Source organism: Octodon degus, unplaced genomic scaffold (genome assembly GCF_000260255.1).
Source record: "Octodon degus isolate 3935 unplaced genomic scaffold, OctDeg1.0 scaffold00019, whole genome shotgun sequence".
In the NCBI taxonomy this organism is placed as follows: domain Eukaryota; kingdom Metazoa; phylum Chordata; class Mammalia; order Rodentia; family Octodontidae; genus Octodon; species Octodon degus.
The window spans coordinates 3,410,574-3,418,289 of NW_004524595.1; positions in this window are offsets into that span (position 1 = coordinate 3,410,574).

Sequence of the window (7,716 nt, forward strand, 5' to 3'; positions counted from 1 at the left end):
TTTCCCTTCTTTCCCTCCTTCCCCTTCCTCCCTCTTTTTTCATTTTCTTTCTAGTTTTTTCTTACATTGTGCTATATCTCAGTGCTGGCAAGCTTCCTGCTGTCAGACGGAGGGGTGTGTGTGTGTGTGTGTGTCCCTCACAGCACCTAAATTCTCAACCAAGACATCTAATGAAGGCAAGCATAGGAGAAGGAGAAGGGACAGGTAGACCTCATGGGCAGTGCTGGCAAAGGTCAAGTGGAGCCTTGTCTCCCTTCAATAACTGTCATCCCGCAGCCTCAGGTCTTCTGAATGCCCCACCCATGAGGACAGCCTCTTGACCAGAGCTTCAAGGGAACTTATCTGACACCACATCTCAGTCAGTTCAGCCAGAATGCTTCTGTGGCTCCTGGACATACAGCTGTTCAGTTCTTTCCTGCACCTGCCAGCCTAAGCTCTACTGTATGCTCTCAACACTGAGCTCCTCCTGTCCTTCCCCACATCTGGAATGTACTTCAGGATAGAATTTCCTGAGGACTAGTCCTTCCCTAAGCTCTGTTCCCTAAAACTGCTTTCTTCTTTCTGTCTCTGTCCTTCTAAGGCCTGGGATCCTCCCTTGACTTAAAACAGGAATAAGAAATTGGATAACTGAATTCAGATCTGCCTGCTCCCCCCTCTCATTAGGATGTGTTTATGATACATAATAACGTTTACCCTGGAGAATTGGTATACATACATACATACATACATACATACATACATATTGCATCTGAGTAATTTTTACTGCCCTTGTATCTCCCTCCTCCTGCTCCTACCATAGATGCCTTTTTATTCTTGCCAAGTCTAGGGTGGGGATCCATTCCAGCAGCCTGGAAGCCACTCAAAGTCATTGCCACTCTGGTCTCCAGAGAATGGGCTAGTCCTGCACAAGTCAGCTTTGTTCATGCTCACAGAGCTCTCCTGATGCCTGTTGCAGATTGGGTGGGCAGGCCTAGGCTCCTGGCAGGCCAGGAAAAGGCAAAGGAGGTGAAATTGTACCTCCCCTACCCCAGCCTGGTGGCCCCTGACTACACTAGGAGTCGGGCCAGGATTTTTAAGACCTTTTGCTGATGTGCTGGGTGAGGTGGAAGATACTTAGCTCAACCTCCTCACTCATAATTGACCACTAACATTTATAAGTCCATCCAGTGTAACGTGATATTTTGTGCTGAGCTCGGTGTGAGCCCCTGCCTTCCACTTACCAGCTGTTTGGACTTCGGCAGATTACTTAATCTCTGATTTTCTTCATTTGTAAAATGGAATAATAAATATCTACTTTATAGGGCTCCAAATGTTTTGCAACTCATGAGGCATAAAAAGGCACTCTTACGATTACTGTCTATTATTTGAGACTTCTTAGAGTTACACTCTGTGAAGTATAACGATGCAAAGATGAATAATGGCTCTTGTTCTTTGCCACCACTATGAAAGGTTGCCCTCTGCCATGTGCCACTCTGCCTTGGAGCCAGCTGAGTATGGACTGAAACCTCCAGTAACTGTGAGCTAAATAAACCTTTCCTTTCTTCAAAAACCAAAAAAAAAAAAAAAGATGAATGATAGCTCGTCAGTATGTGAGGAAGTCTTCAGTCTCAGCAGGGATGAGAAAACTATTGCCAAAGGGTCAATTTTGGCTCAGAGCCAGTTTTATCAATAAAGTTTTATTAAAACAGAGCCATACCTACACTTACGTATAATAATGGCTGCTTTCTGGCCACAACTATGTAGCTCATTTATTACAACAAAAGGCATATGACCCATAAGCCCAAAATATTATTTGGACATTTATAGAGAGTTGGCTGAACTCTGGTTCTGAGGGAAAGATAGGTACACAGTTGGGCTGAAGCCAGTTGTGGGACAGATTCAGATCACACCTAGCCCTGTCTTTCCCTTTTGAATAGTCCCTTTTTTCCCCCTCTCCTTCTTATCTACCTGTTTTTACCATGTGCTGTTGGGCTATCTCTTCCTTCCAAGAAGTCCTGCAGCACTCGGTCTGGACCTCTCCCTTGGTGTCCTGCTGCTGTTTTCTTCATAACCAACCCTTCCAAGGGGCAGGAGTGCCTAGAACTTAACAATGGGTTCTGTATGTAGCAGGCAGGTACTCATCCAGTGTAATGTCGCTCCCTGGGTGGCTATTGGATGTAAGAGAACTTTGCCAGGCCTTGGGCATGGAATAGAAGAGCCCATCTCCATCTGCAAAGTGAAGGGGGACATGTGAGTTCATAAGCCAAGCTCTGGGGGCTGGAATAGAGCAGGACCTTACCTGAGGGGGCCTTGCAGGGGGTGAGTAATGGGTAGGCAAGGAATGCTTGAGGGTGATGACAGAGGAGGAAGAGGAGGAAGAGGAAGAGGAAGAGGAAGAGGAGGAGGAAGAGGAGGAGGAAGAGGGAACCTAAGAGGGAGATTCTGGAGTTGCCATACCTGAATGGGTCTGGCCCTGAAGAAGAGAGAGGTCTTGAAGCTGAGCTTGGGCTTCTCGGCTCAAAAATGGCTATAGTTCTTTGGAAGTGCAGGACTGCCATGATCCAGGGACCTTGTGGGGACAAGCACTGTGCCCAAAGGCGCTCTGTTACTCTACTTTCACCACAGCCATGCCTAGGGATAGAGGGAGCCCACTCCTGAGGCTGGTGAATAGCAACCAGGGAAGAGGATTCTTCTACATCTGGCCCTAAAGGAGATGGCCTGAAAAAGATGGGTGGGTGGGTGCCAGGGCAAGACTGAAGGGGAGACAGACTTGGGCAGGGTAAAAAGACACCCAAGGGTTCTAAGAGCACCCATTTCACAAATGAGCTCAAGCATTTGGGAGCCTGGTTTTTGATGGCCCCAGAGATATTGGGTAGCACTAGTGAAAAGTAGGAGGAGAAAAGAACTTTTGCTTTGGATTTGTGTATGCAAAAAGAATTCAGGCATTTTGGGGGCTATACTGTACTGACTTGGAAATGCTAACTACAGGTAGAAACTCCAAGGCTCAGAGGCTGTTGGATGGTAGGATCTTGAGCTTGAAGTTTGGGCCCCATGATTTGAAGTGGTAGCAGCTGTAGCAATGAGTCCATGTGCTGAGAGAGACAGACAGACAGACAGACAGACAGACAGACAGACAGACAGACAGACACAGAGAGAGACAGACACAGAGACACAGAGACAGAGAGACAGAGCAGAGACAGAGACAGAGTCAGAGACAAAGGACTTTAACCTCAGAAAGCAGCCAAGTTAACAGGATAAGAGGCTCAGCCTAGGTGGAGTGTGACAAATGACAACACACAGGTATAAAATGCAGGGAAGTCAGAGGAGGCAGAGGTTATTCCAGGAGGTAGGTGGGGTTGGCAGGGAGAGGCAGGTTGTGGGTGGATCAGGGAAGTCTCTAGAGGAAAGGGCATTTGAAGCTGACCTGAAAGTGGGCAGGATTTCAACGAGAGACAGGGCAAGGTGTTGTAGGTGAAGGGATCAGCATGAGTTCTGGAGATGGGTCAGGAGGGGTAAATTGAGTTGAATGGTCAAGGGCACTGGGTGCTAGGTTGGGAATCTTAAATAGGAGTCTGGTGGTGGGATTACTGGGGACAAGACAGCCTGATACTGACATGACTCACACTGGCTTTCCAAATTCAGCATGACTAGAAGTAGGCCACCCTAGGGAGACCTCAGTCGGGTGGGGAGGCTGAGACAGGAGGATTGTTGCAAGTTGAAGACCAGCCTGGTCTACAAAGTGAGCTCAAAGCCAGCCTGAGCTGCACAGTGAAACCCTGTCTCAAAAAGACACACAAACAAAAAAGGTCCTGGATAGGAAGAGCCTACATCCTAGTCTTTCTGCTGGCCAAGCAAGACTGATAATCCAGCAGGGTAAACTAGGCCAGTTGGATAGCCAGGCTGCTGGCCACGGCTCAGTACGTGTGTCACAGATAAGCAGGGATCCTCTCTCACATTTGACCTTTGCTGAGGCCAGGCTCTTTGTGGGAGGGGAGAGAGGATCACATAGCTGCACTTGGCTCTTCTCTTTCCATTTGGACCTCTGCTCAGAAACAAGGCTTTTTGTGGGTGCTTCCCAGTCAGGGGTCCCCTCCTTTCAAATGACTCACTCCCTTGTGTTCATCGCTGTTCATTCTCTCACCGTAGACACTTCCTTGAATCCCGAATGGCAACTGCCCCAAGGCTGAGAGGCCCACACACAGCTTTTTTTTTTTTTTTTCCACACACAACTCTTGCACATAGTAGGTATCCAATATTTTTGCCAGAATTCAAACTCAACAAAGCAGATGCTTTCTTTCTGCCCGGAATTCTTAAGTCCTGTCCCCAGGTGCTCAGACAGATCCTCTTGTCGGGTAACTGGCGCTGCAGGGCACCACTTGGCAGAGATGGGATTACACCAAATGAAAACATTTCCTTGGCATTTAGCACTTTCCCAGGCTAGGGGAGGACTTGTTCTTCCCTGTGGTGTTTCCTTGAGGCTTGTAAGGAGTTAATTAAGTCCCAGCCCCTAGCACATTGCCATAAAAAGACACTCCACCCAGAAAGAATGCCAGAGTCAGGCAGGCAGGAGTCGTGCTGGGAGGCAGGCTTCCTTCCTTGCTCAGGGCCAAAGCTATGGGGCTCTGCAGGCTTATGGAAACAGTGTGATGCCCAGTGTCTAGCCTCCTTTTCTTTTCCAGCCTGTGCCTATAGTGCAGGGTTGTCCCTGAGTGTAAACAGCAACTTGGCTCCTGAGTGGGGGCAACTTAAAATAGATCGAATCTTTCTGATAGCTTCCGTGTGCTGAGCCCTCCCTGTGAACAGGCCCTGGGCCAGGAACACATCTCTGCATGTGAACTCATCTCTGCCCTTCCCCCTCAGAGCCAGGGTTTCTTTTTTTTTTTTTGCGCCGAATGCCTTCAAGGCATGACTGGCTGTCTTGTGTTGTGGGGATCTAACCACAGCAACCTGAGCCTGACTGCTTTGTTGAAGCAGCCACTTAAAGAACTGAGCTAAGGGGCAGGCCCCCTAGAGCCAGGGCTTCTTGAGGACCCTTGTGCCTGGCATCTGTCTGGACAGCTGGGTCTCCAGCACATACCCAGGAACAACAGATGATTGTGGAGGGCCACCCACATGGCAGGCCCCTCCAAATGTTTTTGAGTCCTTGTAGCCACCTTCTAGGGTAGGTGTACTTGGATCTGGTTTTTAGTTTAGGAAACAGTTAAAGTAACTTGTTATGTCTACATAAATTAGATGCAGAGCCAGGACTCAAGCCCAAGCCATGGACACCAAAGCTCTGAGCTGTTTCACTTCGTGACATTCTTTGGGGACCAAGGCCACCTTGACTCCCTGGACTCTATTTGCCTTCCTTTGAGGTTTCCTAACATAGGAACGCTGTCTTTCAAGAGCCCAGGGTGCAGTCATCTTCTACCATTTCACTTCTCAGTCTCATCAAGTACTCAGGAAGGTTTGGCACAGTTGACCCCTCCCTCTTTAAAATTTGTCTCTGCTCTGCCTTCAGTGGGATCTGTTTCATCTGTAGCTTGGCTTCTCATAGAGGAAAAATGGCCTCAGCTGTTTTGGGCTTTATCTGCACAACTGGCCTCATTTAGAACAGAGAGATCAGACTTGGGCAATGCTTCCAGAAGAGTGAGGGACACTGCCCTGAGGCACCTGGCAAACTCACTGGTTGTTCCATGGTCCCGAATTAAGCAAGGTAGACTGAAGAACTCGACATGAGGGGTCTGTGCCGGAGGCCTCTTCCTGGGGTCAGGCCCACTTAGCTGCATCTCTTTCCATGAAGGTGAGTCACAGACTCATGTCTCTCAACTCTCAGAGCCAAACCTGCAGAGCTGGTCAGACAGCTGAGAGTCTCATAAAGCCCCAGCCTCAAGCTGAGGGAGGAGCTGGCTTTTCCCCAAAACTGAGCTACACAGGGGTGATCACTGAGGAGGCCACTACATGTCTACGTCTTATGCCTTCTGGCCTCTTGAGGTCTTGAAGGACTAGACCTTCACTGCATCTCCAGTGTTTGTCTTGTTCTTAGCTGAATACCCAATACCAGACACATAGGTGCTCAAGAATGAATGGCTTTAGTTGTCCCACCTTTACTCTGAGCATGAAAGAAATAATTCACTACCTTCTCTCAATTTCTCTAGGCAGGGGTAATGCTATCCATTGGCCTCCTTGGTAGAAATGCTTATCTTTTCTCTCCTTTTTGCTGGTCAAGGTTCACTTGCTCTAAAACCTCCCTCAAGTACTAAATTCACTCTTAGCTCTTCCTCCATATGTATAGACAATTGTCTGGTGCGTATGTAGCTAGAAGACAGTTTTTGTGTGAGTCAAAAAAAATTTCCCCCTTCAAGTGAGTATTTCATTCCATTTTTTGCCTCCCTGTCCCCAAACCGCTAAGCCTTTCTGAGTCTGTTATCCCAGTGGATGGATGTGACAGGGTAAAGGAAAAAATAAAGGCCACTAGCAAAGGGCAGAAGGAAAAGATATGGTCAGCGATTGCTTGGAAGGAGCTGAGAAGACTCCCAGTTTAGAGTTGGCCAGACTCTGGGAAGCCATCAGGACTTTTTCCTTAATGTCCCAGATGAAGTGTTTGAGGAAAATGGTGTCATGTGGCATTGGCACAGACCCTCTGCGTATAGACCTTCTGGGGTATGGGACCTTTCTTTGTCTTTTATTTCCTGAGGGGCACCAGAAGAGGTACACAGGCTTACCTGAAGAAACTAAAGTTCATCGTCACTCACTTGAGGTGCCTTGAGAACCCAACCCATCTCAGTCCCTTAATCCTCAAGGGTTCCTGTGGGGATTCTGTTAAATTGGCATTCATGGCCCTATGCCTACCTCTGGCACAGAGCAGATGCTTCTGACTGTCCTTTTCACCTCCTTTCTTCCCTGCTTGGAGGAGTTAGGAGAGGAGAGATAGAAAGGCTCCAAAAACAGGCAGCTAGATCTTTTGTCCTGTTTTGAAAAGGATGGTATATGTGAGTTTGTCCCCATCTAACAGCAAAATTTACCAGTTGTGCAGCTGCTTAAGGGACATGAAAAGCCCACACCCTCCTCTGGGTCATGGGAGGGCAGGATCTTGTGTGAGAAGTGGCATATCGTGTTCCAAAGACATTATACACGACATCAATATTTGATGGGGTCTTGGAAATGTGGTCTGGTTGTCTGGCCAACTGTATTGGAGCTACATGTTGTTGCTACCCTGTGTGCCATGCCAGTGTCCCATGTCCTCAGAGAATAGCAGCATATTATTCTGCAAGGAAGGTGATGACGTGGCTCTGGTTCTAAATAGGCCATTTTTTTCCCCACTCTCCCATTTGAAGGAAAAGAATACTGATCCTCTCGAATTACTGATGCTATTCTGTGCCACCCCTCTTCTTTGGGCCTCAGAAGGCTCACTTGGAGAACTGTTGCACCAACTGAGGGCTGAGACTTTCAGAAACTTGCCCAAGGTCAAACAGTAAACCAAGAGCCTAGGAGGGCCAGCTAGTTAAGGAGAAGCAGTCCCTGAGTCAAATGGCCTTAAGGAATGAGGTCTTCTGGGGCTAGGGAGATAGCTCAGCTATGCCAGATAAACTAAAAAAAAAAAAAAAAAAAAAAAAGAAATAACAGCCCTAAACCAAAATTGTGAAGAAATGGACTTAGTACATAGGGACTGTGAAACTCTGACAGTCATGGGGGAAAGGGGTGGCAAAAACTTGCCCTCCTGGTGCCTGCCAGCCTGCCAGCCTGCCTTAGTTGTAA